This window comes from Aquarana catesbeiana, linkage group LG09 (assembly GCF_042186555.1).
Source record: "Aquarana catesbeiana isolate 2022-GZ linkage group LG09, ASM4218655v1, whole genome shotgun sequence".
NCBI classification, from domain to species: Eukaryota; Metazoa; Chordata; class Amphibia; order Anura; family Ranidae; genus Aquarana; species Aquarana catesbeiana.
Genome location: NC_133332.1, coordinates 315,398,890 through 315,425,648, shown reverse-complemented (window position 1 = coordinate 315,425,648; position 26,759 = coordinate 315,398,890).

Genomic DNA, 26,759 nt, shown 5'->3' with positions numbered 1-26,759 from the left:
CTCCGCAGATGTTAATCTTAGGTCAGTGTAACACGTTCCAAGAACTTTGTTCTCTAAAATACAAAAATCTGGACTAATTATTGATCTGGATGATAACTGATTGAATAGTAAAAAGGATTTGCAGCTAAGCATTTAAGGCAACACTGCAACTTACCTGTCGTGTGAAGAGCCCCTGGTTCAAATAAAAATGTACTTGTTTGTGCAAATCCATAACATAAATAAATACCAATATATTTGTTTTCAGTTCCAGAAGCCAGATACTAGTAGTGCTTGGTGCCAGAAGCCTGATCTTTGCAGTACTTAGTGCACTTCTCCAGTCATGAGAATTGATGTAAATGTTTGGACTGCACTGTGTTTTACAAAGTAACAAAAGTGTATCGAAAATCAAAACATAAAGATAATAAATTGCACCATTTGGACCGGTGTTCTGTTGGACGTTTTGGGCCATGATGTTGATTCAGTTTTTCAGATTCAGCATTCAGTTTGACATGTTGACCCATGATATTGGTTAGATCAGTGTTCAGCAGGATATGTTGGACCATAATGTTGATTAGACCAGTATTCAGTTGGACATGTTGGACCATGATATTGATTGGACCGGTGTTCAGTTGAACATGTTAGGCCATGATGTTGATTAAACTAGCGTTCAATTTGACATGTTGAACCATGATGTTGGTTAGATCAATGTTCAGCGGATATGTTGGACCGTGATGTTGATTGGAACAGTGTTCATTTGCACCATGATGTTGGTTGGACCATGATGTTGATTGGACCAGTGTTCAGTTTGACATTTTGAACCATTAAGTTGGTTAGATTGGTCTTCAGTTGGACATGTTGGACCATGATGTTGATTGGACCAATGTTCAGTTCGACATGTTGGACCATGATGTTGATTGGCCCAGTGTTCAATTGGACATGTTGGACCATGATGTTGATTGGACCAATGTTCAGTTCGACATGTTGGACCATGATGTTGATTGGACCAGTGTTCAATTGGACATGTTGGACCAGGATGTTGATTGAACCAATGTTCAATGGGATGCATTGGACGATAATATTGATTAGACCAGTGCTCAGTGGGATGTGTTTGACCATGATTATGATTAGACTAGTATTTAGTAGGATGTGTCTTAATACAGTTGGACCATGATGTTGATTGGACCAGTGTTCAATTGGACATGTTGGACCAGGATGTTAATTAAACTAGCGTTCAATTTGACATGTTGAACAAAGATGTTGGTTAGATCCATGTTCAGTGGATATGTTGGACCGTGATGTTGATTGGAACAATGTTCATTTGCACCATGATGTTGGTTGGACCATGATGTTGATTGGACCAGTGTTCAGTTTGACATGTTGAACCATTAAGTTGGTTAGATTGGTGTTCAGTGGGATATGTCAGACCATGATGTTGATTGGACCAGTGTTCAGTTGGACATGTTGGACCATGATGTTGATTGGACCAATGTTCAGTTCGACATGTTGGACCATGATGTTGATTGGACCAGTGTTCAATTGGACATGTTGGACCAGGATGTTGATTGAACCAATGTTCAATGGGATGCATTGGACAATCATATTGATTAGACCAGTGCTCAGTGGGATGTGTTTGACCATGATTATGATTAGACTAGTATTTAGTAGGATGTGTCTTACGACAGTTGGACCATGATGTTGATTGGACCAGTGTTCAATTGGACATGTTGGACCAGTATGTTGATTGGACCAATGTTCAGTGGGATGCATCAGACCATGATATTGATTAGACCAGTGTTCAATGGGATGTGTTGAGCCATAATATTGATTAAACCAGTATTCAGTGGAATGTGTCAGATCACATTCTTGATTTAGACTAGTGTTCAGCTGGACATGCTGGACCATGTTGTTGATTAGACCAGTGTTCAATTGGACATGTTGGACCATGATGTTGATTAGGCTAGAGTTCAGTTGGACATGTTGAACCATGATGTTGATTGGACCAGTGTTCAGTTGGATATGTTGGACCATGATGTTGATTGGACCAGTGTTTAATTGGACATGTTGGACCAGGATGTTGATTGAACCAATGTTCAATGGGATGCATTGGATTAGACCAGTGTTCAGTGGGACGTGTTTGACCATGATTATGATTAGACTAGTATTTAGTAGGATGTGTCTTACTACAGTATAATGTTGATTGGACCAATGTTCAGTGGGATGAATCAGACCATGATGTTGATTAGACCAGTGTTCAATGGGACGTGTTGAACCATAATATTGGTTAAACCAGTATTCCGTGGGATGTTTCGGGTTCACCTTCTTGATTTAGACCAGCTGGACATGCTGGACCATGATGTTGATTAGACCAGTGTTCAGTTGGACCATGATGTTGATTAGGCTAGAGTTAAGTTGAACCATGATGTTGATTAGGCTAGAGTTCAGTGGAATGTGTTAGACCAGTGTTCAGTTGGACATGCTGGACCATGATGTTGATTAGACCAGTGTTCAGTTGGACCATGATGTTGATTAGGCTAGAGTTAAGTTGGACCATGATGTTGATTAGGCTAGAGTTTAGTGGAATGTGTTAGACCAGTGTTCAGTTGGACACGTTGGACCATGATGTTGATTAGGCTAGAATTCAGTGGGACGTGTTAGACCATGATTTTGATTAGACCAGTGTTACGTATACAGTGACATGGCTGTGTATGAATGCATTGCACACCATTTTGTATTTCAGTGGCTTTTTTGGGCATACTTAGTATGCCCAAAGCTCACAACAAGTTAACAGTTGTTAGACAGCGAGGTAGTGTAATTATAATTACTTTCCTAATGGCTAATCTATAAAATTAATACAAGAAAAATACAGAAGAGCAAGCATGTCCAAATGTATAAATCGCAACAAAAATTTACATTCTATTTAACGCTGTAACAATCCCAAAATTTGTGAGCATTGATATAATGCACGGCTCTTTATTACATCTGATTGTTTAACAACTGAATTATTACCGACACCCGGGTTTTGTACATCTATCCTGTGCATGTCATTGTACACTACTGCAGTGTTAGATCTCATTTCCTGGGGAAAAAAAAAACATAATGAATGCCTGGCTAGGCACCTGACCTGTTCAAGCCAAGAGACACAATTAATGTAGGAAACTTGTCCCAACGAAATTTTGGTATTGAGAGACTGAACATGATGAATTATGCTAAGGTCGACGAACCGTGTCTCATGTACGGGATGAAATAAGAACTCACTGGCTGATATTAAAAAAAAAAAAAAATGTGAATCAGTCATGAGTGTACCAATTTGTATCGCATTATTAAAATAATCTTTTAGCATCGCATATCAGCCACACAGCACAATAAAAAAAATGAAATCATTATATCAAAAGTTAAAAGTAAATCATAGTAAATATGTATTGCGTCCGTCTGCCATCCATAATAATTCAATTAACCACTTAAAGACCGGGCCTATTTTTTACACTTGGTGTTTAAAATCATTTTTTTTTTGCTAGAAAATTACTAAAACATATATTTCTTTTTTCAGACACCCTAGAGAAAAAAATGGCGGTCGTTGCCATACTTTATGTCACACCGTATTTGCGCAGCGGTCTTACAAACGTAATTAGTGTGATTGCTCTCGCTCTAACGATCGCAGCGATACTTCACATGTGTCGTTTGAACACTGTTTACATATGCGGGCATGACTTACGTATGTGTTTCGCTTCTAGGCGCGAGCACGGCGGGACGGGGAGCTTAAAAATGTTTTTTTCTTATTTATTTAACTGTTTATTTCCACACTGTACCTTTAAAAAAAAAAACGGATCACTTTTATTCCTATTACAAGGAATGTAAACATCCCTTGTGATAGGGGAAAAAAAGCATGGCAGGACCTCTTTAATATGAGATCTGGGGGGTCAAAAAGACTTCACATCTCACATTTACACTTAAATGCAATAAAAAAAATTCCTTTTTATTGAGGGAAAAAAAAAAATTCCCCTTGAAGACCATTGGGCGGAAGTGACGTTTGACGTCGCTTCCGTCATCCAATGGTATGGAGTCGAGTGGGGGGGCCATGATTCTCTCACCCAACTTCATGCCTTTGAGGGGAAAGGATCGGATCATCTCCACCGCTACTGACGGCTCCATAAAGCGGCGGAGATGACCAGGAAGCAGTGGGAGTGGGTGGGCACCTCTCCTGCTGCCGATAAAAGTGATCTTGCGGTGAAGCAAGAGCGATAGTCAAACTGTAAAATGACACTTGCAGAAAGAACTTGAGAGCTCCTGAGACATGGAGCAAGATCCAGCTATCAAACTGGCACAGGGCTCCTGAGACTTACAGCAGGGCTTGGCTGTCAAACTGACAGCAGAGCTTCACAGGGCTCCTCAGACACAGAGTGGGACTCAGCTGTCAAACTGACATCTGAGTTCTGCAGGCCTCCTGAGTGCAGGACCTGACTGTCAACCTGACATCTGAGCTCCTCCGTGCTCTTGAGACACAGAGCAGGACCCAGCTATCAACCTGACAGCCAAACTCCTTAGGGCTCCTGAGATACAGAGCACAACCCAGCTGTCAACTGACAGTTGAGCCTCACAAAGAGACACAGAGCAGAACCCAGCTATCAACCTGACAGCAAACCTCCTCAGGGGTCCTAAGACACAGAGAAGGCCCAGCTGTTAAACTGACAGCTGAGCTTCACAGTCCTGCTGAGACACCGAGCAGTACAAGGCTGGCAAACTGACAGCTGAGATTTACAGGGCTTCTGAGACTCAGAGCACAACCCAGCTGTCAATCTTACAGCTGAGCTCTGAAGGTCTCCTGAGACACAGAGCGGAACCCAGCTATCAACCTGACAGCAAAGCTCCTCAGGGCTCCTAAGACACAGAGAAGGACCCAGCTGTCAAACTGGCAGCTGAGCTGTACAGGGCTCTGGAGACACAGAGCAGTATAAGGCTGTCAAACTGACAGCTGAGATTTACAGGGCTTCTGAGACTCCAAGCAGGACCTGACCTGACTGTCAACCTGACAGCTGAGCTCTGAAGGGCTCCTGAGACACAGAGCAAGACTCGTTTATGAAACTGATAGCTGAGCTCCATGGGGCTCCTGAGACTTACAGCAATGCTCGGCTTGTCAAACTGACAGCAGAGCTTCACAGGGCTCCTCAGACACAGAGTGGGACTCGGCTGTCAAACTGACATCCGAGTTCTGCAGGCCTCCTGAGACACAGAGCAGGACCTGACTGTCAACCTGACATCTGAGATCCTCAGGGCTCCTGAGACACAGAGCAGGACCCAGCTATCAACCTGACAGCCAAACACCTTAGGCACCTGAGATACAGAGCAAAACCCAGCTGTCAAACTGATAGCTTGGATTTACAAGGCTCCTGAGACACAGAGCAGCACCTGCTTGTCAACCTTACAGCTGAGCTCTGAAGGTCCCCTGAGACACAGATCAGGACCCAGCTGTCAATCTGATAGCTTAGACCTACAAGGCTCCTGAGACACGGAGCAAGACCTGACTGTCAACCTGACAGCTGAGCTCCGAAGGGTTCCTAAGACAGAGCAGAAACCAGCTATCAACCTGACATCAAAGCTCCTCGGGGCTCCTAAGACACAGAAAAGGACCCAGCTGTTAAACTGACAGCTGAGCTTCAAAAGGCTTCTGATACACAGAGCACTATAAGGCTGTCAAACTGACAGCTGAGCTTTACAAGTCTTCTGAGACTCAGAGCAGGACCTGACGGTCAACCTAACAGCTGAGCTTTGAAGGTCTTCTGAGACACAGAGCAAAACCCATCTATCAACCTGACAGCCAAGCTCCTCAGGGCTCCTGAGACACAGTGCAAGACCCAGCGGTGAAACTCACATCCTAGGTTTTCTACCACGCAGCAAAACCCGTCTCCACCATCAGGAGCTCTGGTGAATACTGGTTGGTACTTAGACCCCGTACCTTGGGTGAGCCTGCGTCATCCGCCGGGGTGATCTGCTTTGTACACCAGCTGGTTGGTGGGAGTTTCTCTACAGTTATAGCTACTGGTCTCTGAGTCTGCCCCTGAACCGTGACACCTGAACCACGAATCACCAAAGCTGTATACCTTCCAAAGGACCCATAAATTGTCCAAGGCTGTATTTCAGTATTCCATTGGGCTGCCCAGATTGTACATATCCTGTATTTGTTTCCTTTTGGAGAGCGAGTGCTCGGATGGAAAAAGTTTTTTTTGTTTTGTTAATTTTGGACATTCCTGTGAAGAATTGCAGACAACAAAGGGAGGAGGAGCGGTACATCTGTCTGTTCTCCGACTGGAACTGAAGTGGAGCAAGTCTGTACTTGGAATTCTTTCTCTTAGAACATTAAAACCTGAGCAACTGTCAGCTAGAGAATGACCAAATCCATTGTGCCCCCCAGGCTGCAAACAGTTGATTTATGGCCCGGCATTGTATACTGACAGATGTTGCTGTAATAGGACGTTCTTGCCCCACCATGGATGCTTTACTCCCCCCTTTTTTTTTTTTTTGAATGCTAGTAAAAGGGGTGCAACTAAGTAGGAAACAATCCCATATAGATAATTAAAGGCAATGAACTGGGCAACATTTCAATGTCTATGGGCTACAATAGAGCTTGGCAGACTTCCCAGAGAGAGAAGTCTACTGGCCAGGATGGTCTATATCAGGGTTTCTCAACCAGGGTTCCGTGGAACCCTAGGGTTCCTCCAATGGTTGCTAGGGGTTCGTTGAGCAATGACCACCAATTTTTGCCTCTAAGATAAGTTCCCACATGACACCAATAATCTTTTTAGCTATCTGTAGGGGGGAAATTCTTCCCCAAGACCACAGATGTAAGGAACACTCTTCCACTGACCATCACACCAATGTATCATGAGTTGTAGATATATCCATTTTTAACAGGGGTTCCCTGAGACTGAAAGGTTATTTCAAGGGTTCCTCCATGTTGAAAGGTTTGAGAAAGTCTGGTCTATATTATTATTATTATTATTATTATTATTATTGTTATTATTATTATTTATTTATTTATTTTTTATTTATAAGGGTGGGGGCACAGAAAAAAATTCTAAATTACAAATCTCCCATCTAAATTCTATGACCATCTTAAAAACCTATAAACATAAATTACATAAAATGATATAACTAACTAAGATTTAATACCTCAAACAGGAAAAAAAACCCTACAGTTTGAGGTAGTGATCCTATGCTGGCATCTAGCAAAAAAAAAAAAAATTGATTTATGTGAATCCCGATAAATATTACAATATAATTGCAGCACCAATCCTGGTGTTAATACACTAGCCTGACTTATGTGCAAAAAAAAAAAAAATGGAATAAAATATATGAACAACTATTATACTAATAATAAAGCGCTAAAATGTGCGCAAAACCACTGCATAAAATACATACAATCAATCAATAATATAAAAAAACAAAATGAATAAAGTGCCGAGTGTCTCTTGGTGTAAATCATGATAAAACCATACTGGATTATTCATGTAGTCAAATGGGAAATAAACTAAATAAAACAAGCCTATTTAAAAAAAAAAAAAAATTAACTTCCTGTTCATTCCTAAAATAATATATGTTAGGGATGAGGTGTACACTCAATTGTTGTCACTGAGCTGCTTGAAATTTGCATGGAAAACAAATCCTTTTTTTTATATCTTAGAGTAGTTTACAGTTCTTTGTGTCTTTTTTATTTATTTATTTATTTTTATTTTTACTTTTTTTTGTTTTTTTGTTTTTGTGTATTTGTTAATTTGCACTTCTTTTCACTGTTACTGGGCAAAAAAAAAAAAAAAAAAAATACAATGGACTATTTTATTTATTTTAAATGTTTTTTTTAAATTTATCTTATAGCTCCGATGAAGGGGGGCATGTTTTCCCCTGGAAAGCATTGATTGCTGTATTATCATTTCATTAAAAATTAAAGCACCTTTGGACTCTTCCAAAAAAAAAACATGTGATAATGAGGGGCCATTTTTTGGCATAAGAATGGGTTGTGGGGTGGTTGGAGGAGCTTCCAGGAGCTCATTTACAACCTATGGCGCCCTTGAAGAGACCCTGCCACCTATTTAAAATATTGCAGGTAAAAGCCCAGAAAAATCAATTCTTTTAATTGCTTACTTGGAGTGATTTTCCTTTCTCTAAATTATTCTTATTGACTTGCAATGTGGCCTTTGAACTTGCTAGAAAATTTGACTATTCCACGCGATGTCAATTCCCTAGAACAGCCCTCTCTCTCATTGCAAGTCGTAGCCCTCTCCTCCTCTTCTGGTAGTGTCTGATTTTACTCTCTGTGCTGGCCCCAGGGCCGCCATTAGAGACCTGTTAGGTTGGCTATACAGGGCCCCCTTGAACACCCGGAGGATAATAATGGGGCAGCACACAAAGTACGTTATGGTAAACTGAGGATGCGGCAAAAAGTGTGCCAACAGCGGGAGGAGCTTGAAACTTGAGCCTACATATAGAGTGCAGGGGTCAGGAGTATGTATCTTACAGAGTGCAGGTTGAGGAGTATGTAATGCACAAAATGCAGGGGTCAGGAGCATGTATAGTACGAAGTGCAGGTTCAGGAATATGTAACATACAGAGTGCAGGGGTCAGGAGTGATTTGTTGGTAGCCATTAGCCAAGCCACTAAATATTTCTGTTGCCTGGCGCCAAAAGCAAAAGGGAAAAATAGTCGTCTCTTTGCCATGAGTCCCTCCTGTTGAATTAATGGGACCCATAGAACTTTACTATAAGCGATGGAAGCCGCGATTCCGTGATAATACTCTGCCTGTACTCCATGGGGAAAAAAAAAAGTTGTCTTTCTGGCTCCCCGAACGGAGTCCGTGCCCAATACAGGAGGGCTGGCTCAACCCCCCTCTTGTTGAGCCTGACTGCCCCAGCTACTTTGCTCCTCCACTCACCTCCCTACATGACCTTTTTATGTATGGGCTATGGAGTGAAAAATACTTTAGAACTATGGTTTCTCCAGAAGTTGGTAGGTATTCCTTGAGTGGCAGATTAATCTCCTGCCTGATGGTAATCAGTATTAAAGCCACGCGGGCCAGCAGTTTCTGGTTTCTCAGGTAAGTAACCACCACTGGCACCATGATCATGTTCGCTCTTTGTAACCCAAACATTCTTGTCATTGACCACTTATGAGGAGCATTCTTTCCACTGGAAGCACCAGAATAGAAGCACCACACTGGCCACTATTGCAATAGGCCTTCTTCTTGATGACTACCAGCACAAGATTGTCCTTCTCTCCCACTGATGAGGAGCATTCTTCCCACTGAACCCCAGTGTATGGGGGCACCCCACTGACCACTATTGTAATGGGCCTTCTCAATGACCGCACACATAAGAGGTTATTTCTTTCATTGACCACCAATGAGCATTCTTCCCACTGAACCGCAGAGTATGGGAGCACCACACTGACCACTATTGTAATGGGTCTTCTTCTCAATGACCACACAGATAAGGGGATACTTCTCTCGTTGACCACCCATGAGGAGCATTCTTCCAATTGAACCCAAGAGTATGGGGCACCACACTGACCACTACTGTAAAGGGCCTTATTCTCAATGACTACATACATAAGAGGGTATTTCTCTCATTGACCACCAATGAGGAGCATTCTTCCCACTGAACCGCAGAGTATGGGAGCACCACACTGACCACTATTGCAATGGGCCTTTTTCTCAATGACCGCACACATAAGAGGGTATGTCTCTCATTGACCACCAATGAGGAACATTCTTCCCACTGAACCCAAGAGTATGGGGGCACCACACTGACCACTATTGTAATGGTTCTTCTTCTCAATGACCATACAGATAAGGGGATACTTCTCTCATTGACCACCCATGAGGAGCATTCTTCCCACTGAACCCAAGAGTATGGGGCACCACACTGACCACTACTGTAATGGGAGTTCTTCTCAATGATGACTACCAGCATAAGGGTGTCCTTCTCTCATTGACCACTGATAAAGTGCATTGTTCAAACTGAACCCCAGTGTATGGGGCGCCACACTGACCACTATTGTAATGGGCCTTCTTCTCAATGACCACATAAATAAGAGGGTATTTCTCTCATTGACCACCAATGAGGAGCATTCTTCCCACTGAACCCCAGCGTATGGGGGCACCACACTGACCGCATTTGCAATGGGTCTTCTCAATGACCACACACATAAGGGGGTTCTTCTCTCATTGACTCATAATGGTGTGGCCAATGTACCAAGAGCTGTTAATAAGATTTTTTTTTTTACCTGGGGTCTCCTTTGACCTAACCCCTTTTACCTTCAATGGTTCCTCCATGATAAAAAAAAAAGGTTGAGGAAGGCTGCTATAGAGTGACCGCTCTGATTCTCCTTTGTCTGCAGACATCACAACCAAGATAGTGCCACCCATCAGCAGTCAAAGCACTTTTGGAGGTCGACACAATGGAAGTAAATGGAATACCTAAAATATGTAAAATGCTCATATAATCTTAAGGGAAGATAAGATTACTGTTGAAATGAATTGTCTGGTGACAGGGTCTCTTTATCCCGGGAAACCTCCAACCATTTTCCTCTATTCTTGCACAACGTATCTAAACATATACATTTCAAGAGGAATATTTTAATTTTTTGTCGGTCTTTTTAGAGTTTTTTTTTCATAATCTGAGCTTTCTTCTTCTTCTCCGGGTTCTAAAAATGTCCCGAACTTCGAGCCCCACCAGAAGAGCTCTGCTTTGTGTGTCACATTCACTTCAATGGTTACTACATAAAAGTGAAATACGTTTATTTTAAATTTGTCCCAGTGGGAGATCCGGAGACTTCAGACGGTTGGGTTGCAGGTAAATCTAGAAATCCCATCATCTTTGTCACTCTCTTTATCCTCCAACCTGGGAAGACTCTTCTGATCCCGGCTTTGCACAAACGGCATACTGTCATGCCCAAGGTGACGTCTGTGCTGTTCAGGGTTTAAATATGACTTCCAAAACAAACAAGTGATACAAATACATATATACAGTATCTCACAAAAGTGAGTACGCCCCTCACATTTTTGTAAATCTTTTCTTCTATCTTTTCATGTGACAACACTGAAGAAATGACACTTTGCTACAATGTAAAGTAGTGAGTGTACAGCTTGTATAACAGTGTAAATTTGCTGTCCCCTCAAAATAACTCAACACACAGCCATTAATGTCTAAACCGCTGGCGACAAAAGTCAGTACACCCCTAAGTGAAAATCTCCAAATTGGGCCCAAAGTGTCAATATTTTGTATGGCCACCATTATTTTCCAGCACTGCCTTAACCCTCTTGGGCATGGAGGTCACCAGAGCTTCACAGGTTGTCACTGGAGTCCTCTTCCCCTCCTCCATGATGACATCACGGAGCTGGTGGATGTTAGAGACCTTGCGCTCCTCCACCTTCTGTTTGAGGATGTCCCACAGATGATCAATAGGGTTTAGGTCTGGAGACATGCTTGGCCAGTCCATCACCTTTACCCTCAGCTTCTTTAGCAAGGCAGTGGTCATCTTGGAGGTGTGTTTGGGGTGGTTATCATGTTGGAATACTGCCCTGCGGTCCAGTCTCTGAAGGGAGGGGATCATGCTCTGCTTCAGTATGTCACAGTACATGTTGGCATTCATGGTCCCCTCAATGATCTGTAGCTCCCCAGTGCCGGCAGCACTCATGCAGCCCCAGACCATGACACTCCCACCACCATGCTTGACTGTAGACAAGACACACATGTCTTTGTACTCCTCACCTGGTTGCCCCCACACACGCTTGTCACCATCTGAACCAAATAAGTTTATCTTGGTCTCATCAGACCACAGGACATGGTTCCAGTAATCCATGTCCTTAGTCTGCTTGTCTTCAGCAAACTGTTTGCGGTCTTTCTTGTGCATCATCTCTAGAAGAGGCTTCCTTCTGGGACGACAGCCATGCAGACCAATTTGATGCAGTGTGCGGTGTATGATCTGAGCACTGACAGGCTGACCCCCCCACCCCTACAACCTCTGCAGCAATGCTGGCAGCACTCATACGTCTATTTCCCAAAGACAACCTCTGGATATGACGCTGAGCACGTGACCTTAACTTCTTTAGTGGACCATGGTGAGGCCTGTTCTGAGGGGAACCTGTCCTGTTATACCGCTGTATGGTCTTTGACACCGTGTTGAAGCTCAGTTTCAGGGTCTTGGCAATCTTCTTATAGCCTAGGCCATCTTTATGTAGAGCAACAATTCTTTTTTTTCAGATCCTCAGAGAGTTCTTTGCCATGAGGTGCCATGTAGAACTTCCAGTGACCAGTATGAGAGAGTGAGAGCGATAACACCAAATTTAACACACCTGCTCCCCATTCACACCTGAGACCTTGTAACACTAACGAGTCACATGACACCGGGGGGGGGGGAAATGGCTAATTGGGCCCAATTTGGACATTTTCACTTAGGGGTGTACTGACTTTTGTTGCCAGCGGTTTAGACATTAATGGCTGTGTGTTGAGTTATTTTGAGGGGACAGCAAATTTACACTGTTATACAAGCTGTACACTCACTACTTTACATTGTAGACAAGTGTCATTTCTTCAGTGTTGTCACATGAAAAGATAGAAGAAAAGATTTACAAAAATGTGACTGAGGGGTGTACTTACTTTTGTGAGATACTGTAGGAGAAGTTTTACCTGAGAATGTTCTTAGATTTCTGCCCATCCAGTCCTGAGATTTACACTGCTCTGTCATTTAGCACAGCCCTGGCGGACAGGAGGGGAGACCTGATTTTCCTCTTCTGTAGCACTTACAGGTTTGTCCCTCCCCCAACATGTGACTGGACATTGAAGGAGAAGAAATCTATAGTTTGATGAACTCTTCCATCTGTCACTCTGCTCTCTCCTTCTATCAGCACGCTACAGTCTCTGACCATCTCCTGTACTATGTCTGCAGTCTCTGACCATCTCCTGTACTATGTCCGCAGTCTCTGATCATCTCCTGTACTATGTCCGCAGTCTCTGATCATCTCCTGTACTATGTCTGCAGTCTCTGACCATCTCCTGTACTATGTCTGCAGTCTCTGATCATCTCCTGTACTATGTCTGCAGTCTCTGACCATCTCCTGTACTATGTCCGCAGTCTCTGATCATCTCCTGTACTATGTCCGCAGTCTCTGATCATCTCCTGTACTATGTCTGCAGTCTCTGACCATCTCCTGTACTATGTCTGCAGTCTCTGATCATCTCCTGTACTATGTCTGCAGTCTCTGACCATCTCCTGTACTATGTCCGCAGTCTCTGATCATCTCCTGTACTATGTCTGCAGTCTCTGACCATCTCCTGTACTATGTCTGCAGTCTCTGATCATCTCCTGTACTATGTCTGCAGTCTCTGATCATCTCCTGTACTATGTCTGCAGTCTCTGACCATCTCCTGTATTATGTCTGCAGTCTCTGATCATCTCCTGTAGTATGTCTGCAGTCTCTGATCATCTCCTGTACTATGTCTGCAGTCTCTGATCATCTCCTGTATTATGTCTGCAGTCTCTGATCATCTCCTGTACTATGTCTGCAGTCTCTGATCATCTCCTGTATTATGTCTGGAGTCTCTGACCATCTCCTGTACTATGTCTGCAGTCTCTGACTATCTCCTGTACCATGTCTGGAGTCTCTGATCATCTCCTGTACTATGTCTGCAGTCTCTGATCATCTCCTGTACTATGTCTGGAGTCTCTGATCATCTCCTGTACTATGTCTGCAGTCTCTGATCATCTCCTGTACCATGTCTGGAGTCTCTGATCATCTCCTGTACTATGTCTGCAGTCTCTGATCATCTCCTGTACTATGTCTGCAGTCTCTGATCATCTCCTGTACTATGTCTGCAGTCTCTGATCATCTCCTGTATTATGTCTGCAGTCTCTGATCATCTCCTGTACTATGTCTGCAGTCTCTGATCATCTCCTGTACTATGTCTGCAGTCTCTGATCATCTCCTGTACTATGTCTGCAGTCTCTGATCATCTCCTGTACTATGTCTGCAGTCTCTGATCATCTCCTGTATTATGTCTGCAGTCTCTGATCACCTCCTGTACTATGTCTGCAGTCTCTGATCATCCCTCTCCTCTCCTCTTCTGTCTCCCTTGGGTGGTCCTCCGAGTTGCGTTGCTCGGTGATCTTCCTCCCGGAGGAGCCTCTTGTGAATATCTTTGTACTTTAATTTCCCGGTCGCAGTGATCTATCCTGGGAGTGGAAATCTCGGCTCTCCCGACTCGCTCCTCGTCCACCTGAATCCTCCATCTAATGCATTCTGATGGTTCGCAAATATCCAACCGCCGCACCGAGGCAAAAGGTCGCCGACGGTAATTGCATTTCTGATGAAGTCCGTATGCACTTTGCATGATGATTCCATAACAAGGTGACTCCAGCGCCCGGCTCCTCTGCCACGTAAACCACGGCGGGGGGGGGGAAACACAGAATGATTCCAAACCGAGCAAAACCTGAAGGATCGGGTCACATGATGTGCGAGTTTCCTTACATTACAAGAGGTAACAAAACATTCATTAGTGGAACACGGAGACGGCAAAGTCCGGGGAGATGAACTCCGGGCAACCGGCCAAATCCACAGAAGAAATCCATAAATAAGAGCTATAAAATAAAAGTGTATATTTGTCCATCCAGTCCTGATATTCACACTGCTCCGCCACACAGCACAACCCTGTCTGGCAGGGCAGGAGACCTGATTTTTCTCTGTTGAATAGAAGGTTGGAGTCACATTAAAGTGGTTTGTAAACACTTCCATATACCCAGTGCGGTGGCTGGCCCCGGGGGATACACAGAGATGAAACAAATCCTCTTACGTAAGTTGTACCGCTTTATCTGCTGCCCCCAGCAACACACCAATCAAAGGCTACTTCCCAAGTTTCAGAAGGCAAACTGTGGCTCGCGGGGGGGGGGGGGGGGGGCTTTTCTTGCCTTTATCCGACCTTTGAGGAACTATTCCTCCTAATGATATGTGCCACTGTTCTGCCAACTGACATCAACAATGGGGCACCTTTTCTCACACTGATGCCAACAATGGCCTAATGATCAGTGCCCTGATTATCAGTACAGCCCCATCAGTGCCAATCAGTGCCGCATATCAGTGGCGCCAATCGGTGCCCATCGGTGCCACCTATCAGTGCTCTTTAGTGCCGCATATCAGTGCAGCCTCATCAGTGCACATCAGTGCCCTTCGGTGCCACCTATCAGTGGCGCCAATCGGTGCCTATCAGTGATGCCAATCAGTGCCTTTTAGTGGTGCCAATCAGTGCCCATTAGTGCCATCTATCAGTAGCCATTACTGGCGCCTATCAGTGCAGCCTCATCAGCGACAATCAGTGCCACCTCATAAGTGCCCACCTGTGCCGCCTATCAGTGCCGCTAATCAGTGTCCATTAGTGGCGGCAATCAGTGCCCATTAGTGGCATCTATCAGTGCCGCATATCAGTGCAGCCTCATCAGCGCACATCAGTGCCCATCAGTGCAGCCTATTGGTGCCCATTGGTGCCGCCTATCAGTGGTGCCAATCAGTGCCCATTAGTGCCATCTATCAGTGCCCATTAGTGCCATCTATCAGTGCCACATATCAGTAAAGCCTCATCAGCGACAATCAGTGCCACCTCATAAGTGCCCATCAGTGGCGCCAATCAGTGCCTATTAGTGGTGCCTATCAGTGCCCATCACTGCCGCACATCAGTGCCACCTCATCAGTGACGCCTATCAGTGGCCATTAGTTGTGACAATCAGTGCCCATCAGTGCTGCATATCAGCGCACATCAGTGCCACCTCATCAGTGCCCAATAGTGCCGCCTATCAGTGCCCATCAGTGAAGGAGAAAAATTACTTACTTGCAAAATAAGTGTCTTTTTTTCGTTTGTTTAGCAAAAAAAAAAAGAAAAAAAAACCCCAGAGGTGATAAAATACCACCAAAGGAAAGCTCTGTTTGTCTCAAATAAATGATAAATATGTCCTATGTGTACAGAGTTATATGACCGTGTAATTGTCATTCAAAGTGTGAGAGCGCTGAAAGCTGGAAATTGTCCTGGGCAGGAAGGGGGTGAGAGTGTCCGGTATTGAAGGGGTCAAACACATTATGGCGGGGGGGGGGGGGGGGAGGGTGTCTAAACAAATAAGGAGTCGGTTGTCACCCTTCAACAGGAAGTGCCTGAACACGGAGCTTCATGGCAGGATCACCAGGCAATATTTTTGTCAAAACTGCAGATGTAGAACTATTGATAATCACTTTTTTTTTTTTTTTTTACATTAACACATTAAAGCTTATATGAGAGTTACATTTCCTTTTAAGGACTCCATTAAAAAAAAAAAAGAAATCGCTGTGCGAATACCTCAGTGCATCATGATAAATCGCCATAATGCGTCTATGTTTATTTCCTATGATCGCCAGCTCCATCTAGTGGCCATAATGATCGCCAGCTCCATCTAGTGGCCATAATGCAGTATTTTCCTTTTAAATAGCTCACTTCGGAAATGACTGCATAATGGCCACTAGATGGCGCTGATAATACAGTGGTACCTTGGATTACGAGCATAATCCGTTCCAGGAGAATGCTTGTAATCCAAAGCACTCGCTTATCAAAGCGAGTTTCCCCATTGAAGTCAATGGAAACGAAGATAATTTATTCCGCATTGACTTCTATTACATGCAATACCGCATGTGGCCAGAGGTGGGGGGGGGGGGGCGCTGGAGAGCCTCGGAAATACTCGGGGACAGCTCGGCTGAACTCGGAAAGGGCCAGAAACACTCGGGAACAGAGTATTTCCAAGTGTTTCCGAGTATTTCCGAACAGCTCCGAACCGCTCCGAATTGTTCCGAGTGTCCCAGGCGCCCTCGCACCTCTGGCCAAATGCAGTACTGCACCACCCATTAGCTTGAATTCTGCTCGTTTTGTGAGACAACACCCGCAAACCGAGTCAGAATTTAAAAAAAACAAGTTGCCCGTCTTTCAAAACACTCGTTAACCGCGTCACTCATAAACCAAGGTTCCACTGCAATTGTAAATTATAGATCTCCATAATGCGTTTATGTTTATTTCCTATGATCGCCATCTCCATCTAGTGGCCATAATGCGGTATTTTCCTTTAAATATCCCAATCCGGATGATCACCAGCTCCATCGAGGGGCCATAATGATCGCCAGCTCCATCTAGTGGCCATAATGATCACCAGCTCCATCTAGTGGCCATAATGATCGCCAGCTCCATCTAGTGGCCATAATGATCGCCAGCTCCATCTAGTGGCCATATTGCGGTACTTTCCTTTTAAATATCTCAATCCGGAAATGACTGCATAATGGCCACTAGATGGCGCTGATGATCATTGTAAATGATAAATCTCCATAATGCATCTACCCTGTTTCCCCGAAAATAAGACCTAGCGTGATTGTCGGCGATGGCTGCAATATTAGCCCTACCCCACAAATAAGCCATACCCTGTTTCCCCGAAAATAAGCCCTACCCTGAAAATAAGACCTACAAGGACTTTACCTAGGGCTTATTTGGGGGGGGGTAGGGCTTATATTGCAGCCATCACCGACAATCACACTAGGTCTTATTTTGGGGGGAAACAGGGTATGTTTATTTCCTATGATCGCCAGCTCCATCTAGTGGCCATAATGCGGTATTTTCCTTTTAAATATCTCAATCCAGAAATTACTGCATAATGGCCACTAGATGGCACTGATAAAATTGTGACTATTAGACACAATATGGCGATTATTCGTGGCAGCACACGAATAATCACCATATTGTGTCCAATATTTACAATGATCATCAGTGCCATCTAGTGGCCATTATGCAGTAATTTCCGTATTGAGATATTTAAGGAAAATACCTTTATTGTGGCCACTAGATGGAGCTGACGATCATTATGGCCACTAGATGGAGCTGGCGATCATCCGGATTGAGATATTTAAAGGAAAATACCACATTATGGCCACTAGATGGAGCTGGCGATCATCCAGATTGAGATATTTAAAGGAAAAAAACACATTATGGCCACCAGATGGAGCTGGTGATCATAATAAATAAACATAGACGCATTATGGAGATTTATCATTTACAATGATCATCAGCGCCATCTAGTGGCCATTATGCAGTCATTTCCGAATTGAGAGATTTAAAAGGAAAATATCGCATTATGGCCACTAGATGGAGCTGGCGATCATTATGGCCACTAGATGGAGCTGGCGATCTTTATGGCCACTAAATGGAGCTGGAGATCATTATGGCCACTAGATGGAGCTGGTGATCATTATGGCCACTAGATGGAGCTGGTGATCATTATGGCCACTAGATGGAGCTGGTGATCATTATGGCCACTAGATGGAGCTGGTGATCATTATGGCCACTAGATGGAGCTGGTGATCATTATGGCCACTAGATGGAGCTGGTGATCATTATGGCCACTAGATGGAGCTGGTGATCATTATGGCCACTAGATGGAGCTGGCGATCATTATGGCCATTAGATGGAGCTGGCGATCTTTATGGCCACTAAATGGAGCTGGAGATCATTATGGCCACTAGATGGAGCTGGTGATCATTATGGCCACTAGATGGAGCTGGTGATCATTATGGCCACTAGATGGAGCTGGCGATCATCCAGATTGAGATATTTAAAGGAAAATACCGCAATATGGCCACTAGATGGAGCTGGCGATCATTATGGCCACTAGATGGAGCTGGCGATCATAGGAAATAAACATGAACGCATTATGGAGATTAGCAATGGATCAGACAGTTTTAAATTCATGGGGGAAAAAAAAAATAAAGCAAAGCATTTGCTTTGCGCATAAAGTAACGCATGGAGAAAAGATCGCTTGGCTTGTAGATACAGCGACGGCAAGCAATGTAAATGTGTACGGGGAGGGGGAGGGGGTGGGAAGTATTTTCTCATATGAAGATGCCCGCGGAGAGATGACAGATGAGAAGAGAACGTTCTCCAGCAGATTGGAACCAATAAGCGCGCGTTGACCCAGAAGTATTAGGAAGCCGCACAACCTTTTTTTTACAAGATCATTCACACAGAATTGATACAATTCACAATAATGGCGAGAAAATTGCGTCGGCGGGGCGGGAGACTTCGGAGAGCACCTTGCCACCATCCTGGAGAGAAATAAAGCCTCGGAGAAGATAATCAGGAGACGCAATCGGCGGGTTGGCAATCTATGAAAGGCAGAGAGAATAAAAAAAAAAAACGCATAGCATTTTTTTTTTTTTTGTGTGGAATGAAACGGCCAGGAGGCAGCAAAGAGAAAGCGAAGACCGCGCATATTTCATACACAGGACCACATACTTTCTTGTATTAACCTTTTTGCTTCCAGAGTCATTTCTTCCGTTTTTTTTCTTAAATTTTTGCACACGTGGGGCACATTTTTAGGTCTAAAGATAACTTCACATCCCTTTTTTTTTTTTTTTTTATAGTACATGATATCACACTATCAAACTTACGCTATATTGCCAAAAGTATTGGGACACCCCTCCAAATTATTGGATGCAGGTGTATAGAATCAAGCACCTAGGCTTCAGCCTCGTACACACGATCGGATTGTTGGCCAACAAAACCGTGGACTTTTTGTTCCGAAGGGGCGTTGGCCCAGACTTGTCTTGCATACACACGGCCACACAATTCTTGGCCAACAATCACGAACGTAGTGACGTACTACGTTGTTTTTTTCAGCTCTTTAGCGCCACCCTTTGGGCTCCTTCTGCTAATTTCGTGTTTAGTAGAAGTTTGGATTCGCGCTTTTCAGTTTGCGCTTTTCATTTGGCGCTTTTCAGTTCGTTTCTGAACGGCCGTTCCTCAACCAGCCATGTTGCGGAATTTGGAGGAGATAACGTGTTATTTATTATTGGCCTTGGAGTTATTGATTTGACCCAAGTCCAGTCCAGTCCAGGAACAGGAGGATTTCTTGGACCAAACATTGGTTGCTTTATTAATAGTGACCAATTATGTCATATGCCTTTGCTGCGGGAGCTCCAGGAGAATAATCCAGATGATTTTCGGAATTATCTCCGGATGACGGACCCCTGCTTTCACCAACTTTTGGCATTGTTGACCCCCCTATATTAAGAAGCAGGACACATGCATGAGGCTTTTATTTAATTTTTGGTTGAATAATAATGATTTGATTTGGTACATTTTCTATATTTTTGGATGCATAGAATGCACTTTTTGGTTAAGTTCTATTGGCAGATAACATGTCTAATTTTATCTGTTTTCTTTTTTAATGCACAATAAAAAAAATAGTGGAGAATAATACTTGGCTATGTGTCTTACTGCAAATGACAGTTTGGGAGTCGGCAGCTACATTAAAAATAAAAAAATAAATAAAAATGTCAAATTAACAAGGGACACCAACATAGTTGTATCTTTGATCTTAAAAAGTCCGGGATAATGGTGAAGAAATGTGTTTGCTCTCCTGAAGAAGCCCTATTGTATGGCGAAACATGTAGAGACTAATCAGCTTTGCATCTAGTTTTGTATATTCTGTGATCTACTTTTTGGAATGTTTATTCTATGCATTCATTCTATTTTAAATTGATATATTTTTCTATATTCTATTTTTTATTTTTGCGCTTTAAAAGTCCCATAAAATCCTTTCTATATTTGTTTACGGGTTAATGGTGTTGTGGTAAAAAAAAAAAAAAAAAAAAAAAAAAAGCATAATAATATTATTCTTGATATCACTAGAAAAAATTCGTTTGCAATAACTCCATCCTCACTTACCGATATGTATTCTTGTACATATTTTTGGTTAAAAAAAAATCGTAATAAGCGTATATAGATTGGTTTGCGCAAAAGTTATCGCGTCTACAAAATAGGGGATAGATTTATGACATTTTTTTTTTTATTTTTTTTTTTTCAATTAGTGATGGCGGCGATCTGCGATTTTTATCGGCACTGCGACATTATGGCGGACACATCGGACACTTTTCACACTATTTTGGGACCATAGTCATTTATACAGCGATCAGTGCTATAAAAATGCACTGATTACTGTGTAAATGACACTGGCAGGGAACAGTTTAAACACTAGAGGGCGAACAGGGGGTTAAGTGTGTCCTAGGGAGTGACTCTAACTGTGGGGGGGATGGGCTACCACTGACATGACAGCGATCACCGCTCCCGATGACAGGGAGCAGTAGATCCCTGTCATGTTGCTAGGCAGAACAGGGAAATGCCTTGTTTACATAGGCATCTCCCTGTTCTGCCGCTTCGTGACACGATCGCGGGCCCCACGGGCACAGTCAAGGATCACGTGGCGGGCGAGCCTGTACCTGTACACCCATTTGCGCAGCCGTGCCATACGTACATCGTTGTGCGCTGGTCGGCAAGCGATTAAACATTCCACGGTCAACTTTTCCACTATTGTGACCTGAAAGTCGCGCGATTTTTGACATAGCTCCCAACTGTCCCGGATTTCGAGGGACTGTCCCCGATTCGGAGCAATGTCCCTCTGTCCCTCATTCCTCCTCATTTGTCCCTCATTTTAGTCTGATCTATAAAGTTGTATATAAAACGCACTTTTTATGCTTCAAATAGAGCTAAACATTTCCTCCAAATTCTTTGCTGCATTTGCAAATTTTAAAAGCCAATATAAAGGAATAGTAGAGGTAAAAAAAAAAGCACTTGTGGATTTAATTAACCTTTTTTTTGGTTAATTCTTCTTTAAAGGGGTGTGGCAGGGGGCGTGTCCTATGGCCACATACATTTGCTAGTAGGTGTCCCTCGTTCCCATCTCAAAATGTTGAGTGGTATGTTTTGATGCGCCTGGAAGCAACGCCGGTGTATTCTTGAGGTCTATGGACTTCAAGTCGCATCAAAGTCGGACCAAAGTAGTGCAGTGGACTACTTTGAAGTGGCTGCGATTTGGAAGTCTCACAGATATGAACGGTACTCATTGGAATTCATTGGGGGTGCGACTTGTCATGCGACTTCGCAGTCCCAAGTCGCATGATAAGTCGCACTAGTGGAAACCGAGCCTAATGCCGCATACTCACAATCGGAAATTCGGTCAGCAAAAGACCGATGAGAGCTTTTGGTCGGAGAATGCGACCGTGTGTATGCTCCATCGGACTTTTGCTGGCGGAATTACAGCCAGCAAAGATTGAGAGCATGCTCTCAATTTTTCGGGCGGAAAAAGTTTCCGATCGGAAATTCCGATAGTCTGTACCAATTCCGACGCGCAAAAATTCCTACGCATGCTTGGAAGCATTGAACTCCATTTTTTGGGCTCGACTTAGTGTTGTGCTTCACCGCATTCTTGACGGTCGAAAGTTCTTTCACTTTCTTTCACTTTCTTGTGACCGTGTGTATGCAAGGCAAGCTTGAGCGGAATTCCGTCGGAAAAACCATCCAAGATTTTTCAGTTGGAAATTCCGCTCGTGTGTACGCGGCATTAGTGGTAATATTACAAAGTAGAAGCAACTGGGAACAACAGCAACTCAGCCACGGAGTGGTAGGCCACATAAAATGACAGAGTGGGGGGTCGGCGCATACTGAAGGGCGCAGTGCGCAGAAGTCACCAGCTGTCTGCAGAGTCGATGGCTACAGGCCTCCAGACTTTGTGTGGACTTCAGATTAGCACAACAGCAGAGCGTAGAGACCTTCATGGAATGGCTTTCCATGGCCGAGCATCCAAGCCTTTCATCACCGAGTGCAATACAAAGCGTCGGATGCCGTGGTGTAAAGCACCCCATCACCGGACTAGAGCAGAGGAGACGTGTTCTCTGGAGTGGTGAATGAAGCTTCTCTGTCTGGCAATCTGATGGACATGTCTGGTGGTTGCCAGGAGAACGGTACTTACCTGACTGCTTTGTGCCAAGTGTAGAGTTTGGTGGAGGGGGTATTATGGTGTGGAGGTTGCTTTTCAGGGGTTGGGCTTGGCCCTCAGTTCCAGTGAAGGGAATTCTTAAGGCGTCAGCATACCAAGACATTTTGGACAATTTCATGCTCCCAACTTTGTGGGAACAGTTTGGGGATGGCCCTTTCCTGTTCCAACATGACTGTGCACCAGTGTACAAAGCAAGGTCCATAAAGACATGGATGAGCGAGTTTGGGGTGGAGGAACTTGACTGGCCTTCACAGAGTCCTGACCTCAACCCCATACTACACCTTTGGGATGAATTAAAGCGGAGACTGCGAGCCAGGCCTTCTTGTCCAACATCAGTGATTGACCTCACAAATGGGCTTCTGGAAGAACGGTCAAACATTCCCATAGACACACTCCTAAACCTTGTGGACGGCCTTCCCAGAAGAGTTGAAGCTGTTATAGCTGCAAAGGGTGGGCCAACTCAACATTGAACCCTGCGGACTAAGACTGGGATGCCATTGAAGTTCATGTGAGTTCAAAGGCAGGTGTCCCAATACTTTTGGCAATATAGTGTATATTTTTAGTGGAAATTACAATACAAGTTAAATTTAAGGGATCTAACTTACTAGATTACCCAATTTTTCGGTAAAATATAAAAGATGAGGTTGTACCTGCGGAGGAAATTACGCAGCTGTAGGCCGCTCCGGACGTGCTTTTTTAAAGTGCTCTGAATGCCAATCAAAGCTCTTGTCACTAAATAAAATGGTCACCTTACAGTCCTGGTCACACGTTGTGTTTCCTTCGCTTCAAAAATTATACCCCTTGTTGCCTTCTTGGTGCTTCAAAGCGCCCCCCAAAGCCTTCATAGATGTCTATGACAACGCTCGCTCAGCTTTAGCTTTGCTTTGTTTTAGAGGTATTGCGGGTATGAGATATCCCAGGATGCACTGGAAAACCAACAAACCAACCAGAAAGACGTCATCAGTAGTCACTTCCGGTTCATGTGTATATATTCTGGAAGTGTCTGGTGCAGATGTCCCATCTGGTGTGCAGCGTGGAGCAGCAGGAAGATGAGCGGGGTCCAGACCGAAGCGGAGCAACTAGCAGACAGTACACGTGGTTTACAACATGGGAGCGCTATAGCAGAAGGTGAGCGGGTACCGGAGAGAGAGGACTGAGCGGTGGAGGATCAGCAGAGCGGGGGGACCTGAGCAGGAGAAACTTGCAATGCCACACGTGGTGCGTCAGCAATATAGCGGGAGGCGAGTGGGGACCAGAGATAGAGGAGGATTAGCAAACCAGAGGATCAGCAGAGCTGGGGGTTACTACTGAGCGGGAGATCAGCAAAGCTGGGGGATACTACTGAGTGGGGAATCAGCGGAGCTGGAAGTTACTACTGAGTGGGAGATCAGCAGAGCTGGAGGTTACTACTGAGCGAGGGATCAGCAAAGCTGAGGGATACTACTAAGCGGGGGATCAGCAGAGCTGGAGGTTACTACTGAGCGAGGGATCAGCAAAGCTGAGGGATACTACTAAGCAGGGGATCAGCAGAGCTGGGGGTTACTATTGAGCGGGGGGTCAGCAGAGCTGGAGGTTACTACTGAGCGGGGGATCAGCAGAGCTGGGGGTTACTATTGAGCGGGGGGTCAGCAGAGCTGGAGGTTACTACTGAGCGGGGGGTCAGCAGAGCTGGAGGTTACTATTGAGCGGGGGTTCAGCAGAGCTGGAGGTTACTACTGAGCGGGGGGTCAGCAGAGCTGGAGGTTACTACTGTGTGGGGGATCAGCAAAGCTGGGGGTTACTACTGAGCGGGGGATCAGCAAAGCTGGGGGTTACTACTGAGTGGGGGATCAGCAGAGCTGGAGGTTACTACTGAGCGGGGGATCAGAAAAGCTGGGGATACTACTGAGTGGGGCATCAGCAGAGCTGGGAGTACTACTGAGCGGGGGATCTGCTGAACGAGAGCGTTTATTAGCTGGGGATGTTAGTTCGCCTTTTCATTTTTTCCCATATTGTCCTACAACTTCGGGACACAGGACCCAAAAACAGAGCACTATAGGACCTGGCTGCCACCCCTGGAGTCTTGGGGAAGGCACGCCTACTTGGGTTCCAGCTTACAGTCCAGTACGGTATTCCTCATTCTATGTTTTTTTGCTCTACAAGCCCTGATGAAGGGGAGTGATGATCCTCCGAAACATGTTGGATTTTGTTCAAGAATAGAATTTTTTTGTGTACTGTAGGAACTAGTGATGCTCCCATTTCTTTTATTTTATTTTATTTTTTTTGGCTTTAACATTCAGTTCTAAATGATGCATGCTTTTCATGGCCAACTGTTCCTTTTGCCTACAGATTTCAGGAGAATAATAGAGATCAGCCCCAAAAATATATATATAACCCAGTAGACATGGGATCATCTCTTGATCCAAATGTAATTGGTTGGATCAAGCGGCTATTATCTTATGGACACCTTTAGACAGACGTTTACTGTAGAAATGAAGAGTAATACACAATAGTCATTTTCAATGGTCCGTTTATGTTTCCATTTTTTTTTTTTAAATGGCTATTAGTGAAAGGTCAACCAACTCCCGGGAGCCCTGCCGGAGCATCTCCTGACTTCAGTCGCTCAATGCCAAGTCACTCCTCCCTTTGCCGTGCTTCCTTTGTACTGTGAATTAAGAAAAGTCAGATTAGTTCTGGGTCACAATGTAAGGTAATGAAAGTTTTATAAAATTCAGATGAAAAGAAGTGAAGGGGAAAGGTTAAAATCAGCTATGTTTTTTTTTTTTGTGCATTTCTATGGTGTGACCTTTAACAAAGGGACGTCCTTCAACGGGATGTGAGGGATCTCGGCTAGACGCAGAATGACTTTATAAAGAAATGTCAAAAGGATTCTTTTTCGAGTGTCCAAAAGGTTTAAGTTTGAGTAAGTAGATGGGTTAAAGTGAAGTGGAGTGGTACTGTTTTTGTTTTCAATTATTATAAGGAAAACAGCATTTCATTTATTTTTCATGGAAACTTTTTGATGGTGTTAAAAGGGTCCCTGTCACCACACCATTTATTTCAACAAAAATCTTCCCATAGGATTATAGTTTAGTCATGTTATGTATTTGTTAAAATCTCCTTTGTGTAGACTGCTGCTGGGGGCCGCCATCTTGCATGTAATGTTAGCAGCCCCTGCAAACTCACGCAAGTGGCACGCCAGAACAGCCATTCTCAGCCAGGGTTCCTCCAGAGTAGCCATTCTCAATAAGGGCTCCATGGAACCCTAGGGTTCTTCCAGAGTAGCCATTCTCAGTAAGGGTTCCATGGAACCCTAGGGTTCTTCCAGAGTAGCCATTCTCAATAAGGGTTCCATGGAACCCTAGGGTTCTTTCAGAGTAGCCATTCTCAGTAAGGGTTCCATGGAACCCTAGGGTACTTCCAGAGTAGCCATTCTCAATATGGGTTCCATGGAACCCTAGGGTTCTTCCAGAGTAGCCATTCTCAATAAGGGTTCCATGGAACCCTAGGGTTCTTCCAGAGTAGCCATTCTCAGTAAGGGTTCCATGGAACCCTAGGGTTCTTCCAGAGTAGCCATTCTCAATAAGGGTTCCATGGAACCCTAGGGTTCTTCCAGAGCAGTCATTCTCAACCAGGGTTCCGTGGAACTCTTGGGTTCCTTCAGAGCAGCCATTTTCAAGCAGGGTCCCATGGAACCCTAGGGTTCTTCCCAGTATTGTATTTAAGTTTTGTGCTGACCTAGGCCTGACTAAACTTGTACACCCCCTATTTAAATATGACCCACCCCTCCCTGTCAAGGCCACACCCCTTGCTGTTTAAGACCCACCCTGAAATTTTCAAGTGGGGACACTAGTTCTGGGGGGGGGCAATGGATTCCCTTAATTTGCATAGATTTCCTCTCACTTCCTGTTTGGCTATGGGGCAAGAAGTGA